At 37.0% G+C, this 14,183-nt stretch overlaps 2 long non-coding RNA genes across 4 annotated transcripts; one reads left to right on the plus strand and one right to left on the minus strand.

The window, feature by feature from the left end:
• The first annotated feature begins 4,053 nt into the window (after nt 1-4,053).
• On the plus strand, nt 4,054-5,566 carry LOC149048724 (uncharacterized). Its single transcript, XR_016185343.1, has 2 exons — nt 4,054-4,436; nt 4,662-5,566. It is a non-coding gene; the product is annotated as an uncharacterized LOC149048724 (long non-coding RNA).
• A 5,636-nt stretch (nt 5,567-11,202) lies between these two features.
• Nucleotides 11,203-14,176, minus strand: LOC149048725 (uncharacterized). 3 transcript variants are annotated; one of them, XR_016185345.1, is made up of 5 exons: nt 13,401-14,176; nt 13,084-13,175; nt 12,688-12,793; nt 11,995-12,054; nt 11,203-11,342 (listed from the first exon to the last, which is right to left on the minus strand). It is a non-coding gene; the product is annotated as an uncharacterized LOC149048725 (long non-coding RNA). The 3 variants fall into 3 exon arrangements; XR_016185344.1 differs by lacking the exon at nt 11,995-12,054; XR_016185346.1 differs by lacking the exons at nt 11,995-12,054; nt 13,084-13,175.
• Between the last annotated feature and the right edge of the window lie 7 nt (nt 14,177-14,183).

Raw genomic sequence — 14,183 nt, forward strand, 5'->3', positions numbered from 1 at the left:
CTTATCTGAACACTTTTGACCTATAAAATCTAACTTTACCGTAAGATATCAACTCAAAAAAGAGGAAGACGCAGACCACGTCTTAATAATCTGATGGCAGCGCAGGGTTTCCGAAGCCTCCCTTGTGTCTAATTCAATACATTCTGCTGGCATGCAGTTCAGTTTACCAAGCACAGTTGAAAAATTTTTCTGGAGAACCTATTGACATGAATTTCAAAAATTTCCGCCCTAATCATTCATTAGAAAAGTACATGGAATAAATAGATAAAGTTAGTAAGTATTTTTAGATGTACATGCCAAAAAATCACATGCTTAACAAAGAATAATTAAATCCCGGTTTTTCACGTAAGAAAATTTAATCCTGAAGTATCATTTTCTTGGCAGTTTTGACAGCGCAGCTAATTTATCCGAAATAAAAAATTGAATTATCGGATTCTGTCAATAAGGCATTTATTGATATTTAAGAGCTATTGAGTACTTGTTGCTCGTTGAAAGCATTAACGATTGACGCTCAAATTATGATGCGCCCTCTGCATTATTCTCTTCTACATTATTTACGATGTAAAGTGAACAGTAGTTTTAAAGTTAAGCAAATCTGAAATAAGTAAGACTTAAAAGTGTCTTCACATTTCCTCGACCTCTAATAAACGATCTCGTGTACTAAAGGCATCTGTTAAACGAGTATCGACCGACACTAACAGTCAACATAATAACTGAGTATCAGCCGATATGTAGAGCAACGCTCGGTCCACATGTTGACTGACATCAATGAATGAGTTGCCAGTAATCGGATCCTTGTGTTTGCGCACAGATTTCTGGGATTTCCACGGGGCAAACTTTGCAACTCATTGCCTCTTGACCGACATGCATGCCAGATGATACTCAGTTGACAAGTGGCTCATACTTTACCCACACTTGGCCCTCAAATGTTTTTCTCACCTTGCCTAAATTCATATACAAGAAATGATACCAAGACATGTATCATGCTGAGTTGGAAGAATTTTTTCTGTTACAAAAATTTCAGTGGGTTGCTGGAGGTTTCATTGCAAATATCACCAAGGGTAAAGACGTCTTGTTTAAAGTAAATGCAAATTAAACTTCAACCTAACTACAAAAGGAACGGGAATGTATTTTATAACATAATATATGAATATCTTAGCCTACATACAGAACGATCATACGCCACCACCTGCGTCGGTATAATTACAATAATGAATTAATATATACAAAATAATATATAGATTTAGCCAAGCCTAGAAGCGGAGCTCGCATTTTTTTTTTCCCGCACGTCTCAAGGGCAAAACGCCTGGCCCCGGCCAGGACTAGAACCCGGGTCGTCCGACTCGGAGCCCAGTGCACTGAACAAAGCCGTGGCGTTAGCGTGTCCGCGGTACAGTTGATCACGCATGTTAAAAGTAGCACCTTGTATGGTCGTACGGTCGTACATCCAAATTTTTTCGGCTTGATGGGTTACTACTATTTTGTATAATTATGGGGCTACGCTCTGCGAGCTCCGCTAATATATTTCAAATATACTAACTGTAAGAAATTAATTCCTTTCAAGTTGTAAATATACTAACTGAAAAATTTCACGCCGTTAATTAACGGCAAAAAATATCTCAGTATGTATAAAGTACATTCAGACTTAGGGTTAGTGGCTTAAAATCTCACAGTTTATAGACTACGATAATTACATATTACGCCGTTATCCAATTACCGAAAAGAAACGTGAGTTATTTCTAGATATCACGGAGGAAATTCCCCTATCCTTACCCTATCCCCTATTTTTAATGAACATAAATTAAAGATTAAGAGTTCTATGTAAAGTATCGTTCACCTTGATATTCGAGTCAAGATCACATTTACATCTTTTTCGATGCACTGGTTTATCTTGAAAATTCCAAGCAAGTCTTATTACCATTAAAAGTCTGAACAAGCGCGGCAATTAGAGCTTTTCCGCGTATGTGTTCTGGAATGTGCTTATCAAATCATGTCCTCCCATTACTCACTGATATTTTCCGAGGAATCTGGGGGGAGGCAATGTTTGGGTGACTTGGGTTTTCGCAAGTCACGCGATCCACTTGTCGGGGTAAAAAGTGACTTCCTGAAAGTTACCGCTTCTCGAAAGTACACTTGATTACCGATTACGTTTTCATACGTTATGATAAATCCAAGGGAAAGTACAAATGGAAAGTTTTACCAATCCTTACTCAAATAACTTTATGAAACTGTGATAGAGAAGACGAGGGGAAAAACTAAACACACCTTGTAGAGCCATCGCAAAGCTAAGAGTTCGAAAGCAAAAGTATAGCAAACCTTGCCCTAAATATTTTTTTATTCTACATTCATAATACGACTTACGTATGGTTAGTCAACTTCGATTTTCAAGTAAAATAAAAATCTCATTGCCCCCTGATCACATTCCTAAAACCTTTTTGACAAATTTCGATGTAGCTTCGTTCATTTCCTTCCGTTTTCATACCTGGTTTTGGTTGACAAATTGTTTGACCGATTTTCAAGTTTCATTTTTCAATTTAAGTGCAGCTCTATCATTTTCAAATTTGATCTTCCACTGAGTGGTAGGAGAGAAACTATTTTCACGAAGTTTGTCATTCTGTTAACATCTCAGTCTATCGATAGCATGCAGTTATAATGAGAGGGTTACCTACCTCCGTAAGGAAATAATAGACAAGCTTTTCTTGGTAAATGTGGCAATAAGAGTATCTGGTGAAAGATCGTCCTCTACTATTCGATTTAATAGCTTATTTCCGCGCCTATTTCAAATTGTGGCTAAAAGAAGAGTTGCTTATTGGAAGGAGGACGATTAATCGAGGGGGACAGTTATTAAAGAAACTATCAACCTATAATGATTTCGCTGTGGTTGAAAGCTGAAAAGTTGTAAATAAAGTGGTAAGAGCAACAGGTTTTCCTCGTATCTTTACTAATTAAGAGTGTGAGGACGGAGGGAAGTGAGCAGCTTGATTTACACAATAGGAGCGTGAGCGCTTATTCGAGGAAACATGGCACTTGCGTTCCTTCGACAATAACGCAACATCGATTTAGCAACCAAGAAGTAATAAATATAAACAGTCATTAAGGAAAAACTCACGGACCTATTCTTCTTGACATCGCTGGGAAATTTTCCGAAAGGGCAGAAATTTCGGAATCTTTCAAGAATGAGGCATACAGTGATTATAGGCCAGTTCCTCATTCTTATTTTTTGACTGGCTATACGGGATGTTTCGTCAATTTGTAATCGGTCTAATACACCGTTCATATACCGTCGACCAGATCAAAGTATTTTCTTCATTTCATTAGAAATACACAATTTTCTTCCTTCACTGTATGTTTTTTCTCCTTCTCGTCTCATGGAATACATTTCAATAATGATTCTTAAAACGGATTTTCATCACATCACAATAAAAAATGGCGAATTCCGGAGATTACAAAAATATCCGACGGTCCCCCAACCACTATGGTTTGCAAATTGATGAATTTGACCGAGGCTTTTCTAACAGAAAACCATTAGGAGGTTAGAATCTGAGAAGGAAGGAAGGACAAGAAATTGGAAATCTTGAGATACTATTAGGAGAAATAGAGGCCTCGAGGTGAGTTGGAGGGGGGGGGGGTTGGGTGGGGTGGGGTGCGTAACTTTCAGTGCCGTCCCATAAATCCCGTGATCCTCTTTTACTTGATCGATTGCAGAAAACGCAAACAATTTATTCATGAAGACGTCACACGTTGTGTGACTCGGTATATGGGGAACAGGAATAACAGTGACGGCAAAACAAGCTTAAAACTACGATGGCCCACAAGGGACTCGCTGCAAAGAAAAAGAAACGCTGCAAACAAAAAACAATCGCTGCAAACAAAAAAGTGAACGCTGCAAACAAAAAAGTGAACGCTGCAAACAAAAAAGTGAACGCTGCAAACAAAAAAGTGAACGCTGCAAACAAGAAAGTGAACGCTGCAAACAAAAAAGTGAACGCTGCAAACAAAAAAGTGATTGCTGCAAACAAAAAAGAACAGATCATGCGTGCGCATTATGCCCGAGGGACTGGATAGAGTTTTGCTCGTCTCCAGAGCCTACGAATATTTCCCTCCATTTTTCCAGCATGATCTCGACACCAAAATAACGATTATCGTTATTTCTAAATTGGCCCTGAAGTAACGAATAGCATAATTTCGGTGCATGTTGAGACCTTCGGGCTCGAAGCTTGGGAACTTGTATCCAGGGAAAGATAAAATGGCGGCTTACGGCGGCGAAGGAAATCTCAATAGTTTAATATTTTAGCGTGAAAAGGCTTGGGTGTTGCGATCTGGTTCTCAAGTAAAAAAAATCACGGTCTGCAATGGCACTACCACCTTTTGAACAACAATAAAACATTGAAACGATGGTAAAAAGCAGCAAGTTTCGAAGTCTCAACGAAACATGGGTAAGCTGAGTTTCAGTCAAATATCATGACATTTGGGATGTAATTTCGATACCGAATAAATAGTTCTACATGGTTATACACGCATAGGATTCTGTTGTGTTCACGTGAAGGCCATTTCAGCCATTCCTGCCACTTGTAAGTGGTAGGAAATAAAATATATGCATACTTGTTTCGTATTTTAGCCCTGTGAAATCACAAATTTGATTTATTTCTTCTTTGTTTTAGGTGGTCATTACCCATTATTTTTGGAAGTCGATGCTGATGAGAAAGAAAAAAATGTTTACGATTATTTCTTCTCTCGAACATTTTACTATTTAGGTACCAAATAATCTTGATACTGAAGATCATTGCATCTTATTATGAAAAAATTACCCTTGATTGCTTTGTCAACTGGAATGAATAATGTAATATACCTTGTGATTTGTGGGATTTTCACAAGTAAACTAGAAATACTTGAAGAGGGTAATGATGTACTTAATGCAGAGCATTTGGTACAAAGTCTGCTTTGCTGTAATCTACCTGAAGGTGCTTTTTATATGCTAGTAAGACTTGCACAGCCCATTCAAAATGTTTTTGAGTAGTAGACAAGCTGGCTGTAGTAATTATAGGCAGCAGAGGCCAAACCTCTTCCTGAAAAGCAGTCTGAAAAGTGTGAAGTTAGCGGAAGGTACTTCATTGTAGGCAGCCAAATTGTAAGCTGCCAGCCCATTTTGAGTGAGCAGTAAAACTCAAGATTGGCTATTTTAGCTAATTTTATTGAGAACCAAATTCCCAGCAACGGGCACATTTTTACTGGGCTATTTGTTATTTAACTACTTAGTAATATTCTTATTAAAATTTACTGCATTCCTTTCTAATAATTTGCTGCTGATTGTATGCTGTATATAGCTTATGATTTGTGTGATTTTCACAAGTAAATTAGAAATACCTGAAGATGGTAATGATGTACTAGATAATGTACTTGATGCAAAGCTATTTTGGTACAAAGTGTGTGCCTTGTCCGTAGGTGATTTTGCATGCTAATAAGACTTGTAATTCAAATAATATACATCAGCTGGAGTGGGAATATTAAAAGAAAAATACAGAAAGAAACATTGATAAATAAAATAAATCAATAGAAATGACAAAAATCATGGTTTTATCTCCAAATTAAGCACTTAATCGAAGATCACTGCACTGCTCAGGTCCAGAAGGCTGAGAGAGTACTGTCTACTGTTAGTTTGATTTTTGTCATTTCTATTGATTTATTTTATTTATCAATGTTTCTTTGGATTATGATTCAATGATCTCTTTCAATAGTGCAGGTTCGCTCATGTAACCTAATCTCCCACATATGTATGTATGTATGTATGAGCTCAGTTGAAATGTTTTTGAGTGGAAGGCAAGCTGGTGATAGTAATGGGCAGCAGAGGCTGAACCTTGTCTTGAATGGAAGTGTGAAAAGTGTGAAGTTAGCGGCAGCTATATTGTGGCAGGCAGCCAAATTGTTGGCTGTGGCACATTTTTACTGGGCTGATTGTGTGTAGTATATATGTGCACTTCTTTTAGGGCATTAAACAGGTTAAAGTACTAAGAAATCCTCTGTGATAACTTGATAATTCAAGATGTGAAAATTTTTAATAATAAGGTAAAGCTTGATCATTCTTAAGAGTTTCCATTTGTTCTGGAAATTTGGGGGAGAGTCAGGGGAGCATTATTTATACATTAATAATTTACAGAAAAAGTAAAAAAAAAAGGACTAAGGTAAAATCCCAATTTGTTTTAAGAGTTGATTTTATTAAGCGAAAACCCTGGATATAGCTTGGGATTTGTGTGATTTTCACAAATTGTTAGGTTATCATGTAAACTTAATTTACAGGAACCTTGTTAATTTTCAGCTTCAAGAATAAAAGTACATAATCTTTAGTGCAGCCCTCTTTTCTCCCCGCCATTATTCTAATTTTTTTTATCAAGTTTCCTTTTTCTTGTGATCAATTAATTTATTGACTTTACAGGTGAAATCGTAATATCTGCTAGCACAATTATCTCTGCTAAGAGTGTCTACCATCACTCTTGCCGGTCTCGAGCCCAAAACGCTGCAAACTAGCTGAAACTACATGTATTTCGTAAAATTGCAATGAAATCTATCTAAAAACACCAAAATCCGGCAGAACGCACGAGTTTTTGCCAAATTTTACGCAAAAGTTGACAAAAGCGCTCAATTCGAACTGAAAAACACTTTTTTTTTGCAAAAGTCAGCCTATTTTACATTCAAAAACACGATGTCTTTAACAAAATAGGGATACAATCCATGTGAAAACACTTATTCCAGCCAAAACGCAGTGTTCTCAGTAGAATTTGGGGAAAAAACGCGTAAAAACCGTCAGAAACACAACAAATTGGACTGATTTTACCCACTTTTTGTGTAAATAGCTGCCAAAACCCTCAAAACTAGCTGGAACTACATGTTTTTCACAAGATCGCCATAAAATCTTGAAACGTTGCTTTAGAGACCTTTATGCCTCCAAAACGAGTTTTTTATTTTAAAAAAAATGTAATGAACAAAGATGTTAAAGGGGAAAAAGCTGTGAGAAAGGAGAAGTTTAGTGTTGCTGTCTGATATACCGCCCAGATATATTAATTTATTAATTTAACGCCTTTAGCCGTGGGTAGAAGTTTTTCTCTAGACTAAGAGGATCCTCCCTATGTTGACGAACCTCAATAATTCGTTGATTTTACTGTTTTTACACAGATTTGATTTTAACCATATTCGCCAAAATAACTGCCAAAACACGGCAAACCAGTATCTTAGCCAAGAGCGATACTGGCCATTTCACACATCCTTATTAGATATGAAATTTATTGAAGATTGTCATTCTAGCACATGTTGGCTAGTTTCCACAGCTTGATTTCTTGATTTTCATGGGAAAGTGGAATTGGTTGGTACCATGACCAATCTCCTCGACTTTCCCATGATTTTCATAGGATGTCAGCATCGACCCATACTTCGAACCTCAGTTGTTTTTTTTTTTACATTGGCGCGAGTTTCACAACTTCCTTGTGGTTTGGCATTGACTCAGAGTTGGGCTTATTTTTATAGCTAATCTAAGCGACTTTCTCATGATTTTCTTGGGTTCTCAACAGTGACAGGCACTTTGGAACCATAATTTTATAAATATGTCAACACTGGCAAATACTGCTAAAATCTACACTCTACTAAACTCCATGTACCACAATATCCACACAACTGCGTGTGCCTACTTGACAATCCTAACCCTAACCCTAAAACTATCCAGTAAACCAAGTATTGTATTGCTGGTTTGAGAGACTAAACTGGCTCAAATGATCCAGCTGCTTAAAAATCTAAGCACAGAGTAAGTTTAAAAGATTCAATTTTGTAAGGTTTCGAAACAGTTCCAAAATTAACATGCACATAGCTCAGTGTAAAACATCGAAGCTTCTAGGACTTCTTATGATTCCTACGAACGTACACACCTAATGCACGTCAATTTGCCTTTGTTGTCCTCGAACGATCACGTCTTCATGGTAACATGGTGTAAGAACTGTACAGCACTTTATATATATATGTTTTACTTGACGGTAAAAGTTTGAATCCGTACAAGGAAACGTAACGGAAACAGGCGACGATAATATTCCGTTGACAGAAATGCAACGGAAACGTGTCGTCATATTTCCGTTCAGAAATCATACCGGAAACATAACAGGTCCAAGGAAGAAGTGAATGACGTGGAAACATAGAGTTTCATTTTTCCGAATTACGGAATCGTGCCATTTCGTCCTGTGTTCACTCTAACTCTGTGCTATCCTAAACCTAACCCAAACCCCAAACCAATCCTAAGCTATGGTAAAGGGTTTAAGTCAGGGTTGAGGATAGGGTTAGGGCAGGAGCCCATTACCTGGTTAGGGTTAGATTTTGGGTTGCTTCGGGTCAGAGGGGTTTAGTGTTACAATCAGGGTTAGGGCTAGGGTAAAATTATGCTTAGGGTTAGCGGGGTTTAGTGTTAGAATTAGGGTTAAGGCTAGGGTGAGGCTATGCTTAGGGTTGGCGTTAATATTTTTCTACAAGCATTCAATTGCAGGGTTTTTGGTATTGTGTTTGTAAATTTCAGTAACTACTTGAACGTTTACTGAGAAACAAACGATAGGCCGACTGGTACACTTACAGGATAGATAGAGAAGGTTTGGGTTAGGGTTAGGTTTAGGGTTAGGGTTAGGTCTAGGTTAAGGGCTATAGGTTAGGGTTTAGGGTTTAGGGTTAGGTTTTAGGGTTATGGTGTGGGGCTAGGGTTTGGGATTAGGGTTAGGGTTGGGGTTTGGGCTTTGTGTTAGGGTTAGAGGGTCTGCGGTTGAGGTTAGGGCTAGGGTGAAGGTTTTGGGTTAAGGTTTGGGGGTAGGGTTTAGGGTTAGTGTTTAGGGTAAGAATGTAAACCTCTTCAAAAATATTTTTAAGAAGATTTTGTCACCTTTTACACTTAAATAACTACTTGAAGAATTTTGACCAGTTGGATTATTTGAAGCGGTTGGATTAATTTTGATTGGTGTTTAATAACTTTTAGTAGTTGGATAATTATTTTTACCAGTTGAACCACTGTAATATGCTGGATCTTTTTAACTAATGTTACCATCCTTACCAGGTTGATTACTTGAAGTATTTGAACCAATTTCACTGGTTACACATGCATTATCCAGTTAGACCATTTCAACTGGTTGGATCATTTAAACCAGTTTGTCCATTTTAGATATTGGCATCATTTTAACAAGTTGGATCATGTTAACCAGTTGCACCATTTTACTAAGTGAGATCGTTTCTTCCAATTGGACCATGTCACGTAATTAAAATCTTTTCACCGTTTAGACCATTTTATCTTGTTTTGGCTGGTTGGACCATGTTAATCAGTTGTATCATTTTGACTGGAGTGAAAAGTTCCGTTCTTTACCCTAGCCCTAACCCTAACCCTAACCCGGGGCTAGGGTTAGGGTTAGGATAGCTCGCACCAAGAGTTAGAGTTAGGGCTTGGGTAGGGTGGGATTATGATTAGGCTGAGGGTTACAATTTTTTCTGAAAACATCCAATTTTTTTTTTGGTATTGTGTTTGGCTCTAAACTTTAACAACTACTTGAAAGTTTGCTTGAAATCAAAATATACCATTTTTTGCCAAAATAACTGCCAAAATGCGCAATTCGGGCCTTTTTATCAATTTACACTGGGTTTAAGCTTGGTTTTTGTGTTTTTCCACAGACTCTTGCACTATTTTGCTGAGAACATTGTGTTTTAGCTTTTTTGCAGCGTTTTTAAAACTGAAATAAGCTTATTTTTGCAAAAAAAAACAAACGTGTTTTTCAGTCGAATTGAGTGTTTTTGTCAACTTTAGCGAAAAATTTTGCAAAAATCGTACATTTCTGCCGTATTTTGGAGTTTTTAAACGGATTTCGTCGCGATCTTGTGAAAAACATGTAGTTTCAAGCTAGTTTTCAGTGTTTTGGCAGTTATCTTGGCAAAAAATGGGTAAGTCAGCGCAATTTTTTTTTTGGGTTTTAAGGGTTTTTTGCCCAAATTTTACTGAGAACACTGTGTGTTAGCTTGTCTCCATTGCTTTTTCGCAGATTCTATCGCTGTTTTGCTGAAAACATAACGTTTAAGCTTGTTTGCATCGTTTTTGGTCGTGAAATAAGCTAATTTTTGCAAAAGGAACAAAAACGTGTTTTTCAGCCCAAATTGACATAAAGGATACAGAACATTTGCTTATTGCCTTTTTTTTGTCCTTAGTCATGAAGTTGATTTTGGCATTTCAAACAAAAACTCTGCTAGAGCATTAATTGAATGACATATCATGCACTTACTTTGAAGCAAGAACACTTTTTTTTTAATTCAGAAAAATACCTTTTTATTTTTTTTTAAGGACTGCTGGATATAACCTGTACAACCAAGATGAATTTACATTCATTATTTGTCATAACTTACACTAAATTAGAAATTCAAGTATGAAATGAGGGTACTAGCCCTTTAATAGTGTTCAAAATTTCCATATGCAGGGGTACTTGTGGCTACTGGAGAAGAATCAGTCTTTAACCCTTCCCCCCCCCCCTCTAAGGGAGATAATAAGTATAGGAAATCGTATGAACGCGAGTGCATTTCGTGATTTATGGGCACGAGTGATGTTTTGAAAGTTCTCAAAATTGCACGAGCCGTAGGCGAGTGCAATTTGAGAACTTTCAAAACATCACGAGTGACCATAAATCACGAAATGCACGAGCAGGTTCATACGATTTTTTATTTATTAAATTCTCGACAAAATTACTCCAACATTTTATCGAGTTGTTCGTGCTCGTATTCTTCCATTTTTGGGTTTACTTTTCGTTGAGTCGCCCATGTTTACCAGACATTTAACCAGGTCTGTGTAGCTTTCAGCGTGTTTTTGTTTTTCGCATTTTCTTTAAGTTGCTCAACGATGTTTTGGTTTGACAAAGCAAACCGGCTGTCAGCCATTTTTTTATAATTTGGTGTTCAAATTTGGCGCTTCCCCGGTGTTTCCATGGCAACTTCTCCGTATTGCACTCTATAACCTCTATTGCACTCTATAATCTACTTATGCATTCATCATTGACCAATCAGAAACGCAATATTTTGTTGAGTATATAATAAGTACAGATATCCTCTTCCCTTGGGGCAACTAGCTTAAAAGTGAGTGATCTCAGGGGCCCTCCAAAAAAGTTTTCTACAGCAATAACTAAGCTCTACAGAAGCACACTATGCAGACAAAAGGTGTAAGAGAATCAATGAATTCTTTAATTCTTGGTCCCTCCCAGGCCAACCTATTGTACAAATCTCATGACATCTGTTCCAGTTTCATCAGTCAATTTTTCAAGCTTCAAGCTTTTCCTGCAATTATGTACTTGTTCTTGAAGCTGAAAATTAACAAGGTTCCTTTAAATTAAGTTTACATAACAACCTAACAATTTGTGAAAATCACACAAATCCCAAGCTATATCCAGAATTATACTCTTAATAAAATAAACTTTTAAAGCAAATTGGGATTTTGCCCTAGTTCTTTTTATTTTTTTGTTACTTTTTAAATACATTTGTATAAATAATGCTCCCCTAACTCTCCCCAAAACTTTTAGAACAGATGCAAACTCTTAAGAATGATCAAGCTTTACCTTATTATTAAAAATTTTTACATCTTAGACTACCAAGTTATCACAGAAGTTTTTTTCGGTACTTAGACCTGTTTAATACCTAAAAAGAAGAACACATACATAACACACACAATCAGCCAGGTCAAAATGTGTTGCAGCCAACAATTTGGCCACCTACAATGAAATAGCTGCCAATTTCACACATGTCAGACTTCTATTCAGGACAAGATTTGGCCTCTGCTGCCTATTACTATTGCCACCTTGCCTGCCACTCAAAATTTCAACTGAGATTGTACATACATACATGTGGGATTAGGTTACATGAGCGAACCTGCACTATTGAAAGAGGTCAATGAATTATAACTCAACGAAACATTGATAAATGAAATAAATCAATAGAAATGACAAAAATTAAACTAACCGCAGACAGCACTTTTTTGGCCTTCGGGGCATGATCAGTGCAGTGATCTTCAACTAAGTGCTTAATTTGGACATAAAACCAAAACTTGTTATGGTTAAATATTATTATTTTTCTTTCAATATTCCCATTCTAGTTGATGTATATTATTTGAATAACATATCTTATTAGCATGTTAAAATCACCTGAGGACAAGGCATACACTTTGTGCCAAAATTGCTTTGCATCAAGTACGTTATCTAGTACATCATTACCATCGTCAGGTATTTCTAATTTACTCTTGAAAATCACACAAATCATAAGCTATATACAGCATACAATTGGCAGCAAATTATTAAAAAGGAATGCAGTAATCTTTAATAATAAGATTACTTAGTAGCTAAATAACAAATAGCCTAGTCAAAATGTGCCGGTAACCAGGGATTTGGCTGTCCACACAGAACATTTGTTAGGCGTCTAGTCTGGACAAGGTTTGGCCTCTACCTTCTATTACTATAGCCAGCTTGCCTACTTCTAAAAAACATTTTGACTAGGCTGAAAAAAATGTTAGAGAGAAAAATGGCCACAACAAGCCCACTTACTGCAAAATAAGAAACATAAAAGTAACAATTCAAATTAATACAGAATATAAGCCTTGCAGGATTTGGCTCTCAATAAAATTAGTTAAAATAGCCGATCTTGAGTTTAACTACTCACTCAAAATGGGCTGACAGCCTGCAATTTGGCCGCCTACGATGAAGTATCTTCCACTGACTTCACACCTTTCAGACTGCTTTTCAGGATGAGGTTTGGCCTCTGCTGCCTATAATTACAACAGCCATCTTGTCTACTACTAAAGAACATTTTGACTGGGCTGTGCAAGTGTTACTAGCATATAAAAAGCACCTTCAGGTAGATTACAGCAAAGCAGACTTTGTACCAAATGCTCTGCATTAAGTACATCATTACCCTCTTCAAGTATTTCTAGTTTACTTGTGAAAATCCCACAAATCACAAGGTATATTACATTATTCATTCCAGTTGACAAAGCAATCAAGGGTAATTTTTTCATAATAGGATGCAATGATCTTCAGTATCAAGATTATTTGGTACCTAAATAGTAAAATGTTCGAGAGAAGAAATAATCGTAAACATTTTTTCTTTCTCATCAGCATCGACTTCCAAAAATAATGGGTAATGACCACCTAAAACAAAGAAGAAATAAATCAAATTTGTGATTTCACAGGGCTAAAATACGAAACAAGTATGCATATATTTTATTTCCTACCACTTACAAGTGGCAGGAATGGCTGAAATGGCCTTCACGTGAACACAACAGAATCCTATGCGTGTATAACCATGTAGAACTATTTATTCGGTATCGAAATTACATCCCAAATGTCATGATATTTGACTGAAACTCAGCTTACCCATGTTTCGTTGAGACTTCGAAACTTGCTGCTTTTTACCATCGTTTCAATGTTTTATTGTTGTTCAAAAGGTGGTAGTGCCATTGCAGACCGTGATTTTTTTTACTTGAGAACCAGATCGCAACATCCAAGCCTTTTCACGCTAAAATATTAAACTATTGAGATTTCCTTCGCCGCCGTAAGCCGCCATTTTATCTTTCCCTGGATACAAGTTCCCAAGCTTCGAGCCCGAAGGTCTCAACATGCACCGAAATTATGCTATTCGTTACTTCAGGGCCAATTTAGAAATAACGATAATCGTTATTTTGGTGTCGAGATCATGCTGGAAAAATGGAGGGAATACTCGTAGGCTCTGGAGACGAGCAAAACTCTATCCAGTCCCTCGGGCATAATGCGCACGCATGATCTGTTCTTTTTTGTTTGCAGCAATCACTTTTTTGTTTGCAGCAATCACTTTTTTGTTTGCAGCGTTCACTTTTTTGTTTGCAGCGTTCACTTTTTTGTTTGCAGCGTTCACTTTTTTGTTTGCAGCGTTCACTTTTTTGTTTGCAGCAATCACTTTTTTTTATTTGCAGCGATCACTTTTTTGTTTGCAGCATTCACTTTTTTGTTTGCAGCGTTCACTTTTTTGTTTGCAGCGTTTCTTTTTCTTTGCAGCGAGTCCCTTGTGGGCGATCACTTTTTTGTTTGCAGCATTCACTTTTTTGTTTGCAGCGTTCACTTTTTTGTTTGCAGCGTTTCTTTTTCTTTGCAGCGAGTCCCTTGTGGGCCATCGTATAAAAC

This window comes from Pocillopora damicornis, chromosome 3 (assembly GCF_964200805.1).
Source record: "Pocillopora damicornis chromosome 3, jaPocDami1.2, whole genome shotgun sequence".
Lineage (NCBI taxonomy): Eukaryota > Metazoa > Cnidaria > Anthozoa > Scleractinia > Pocilloporidae > Pocillopora > Pocillopora damicornis.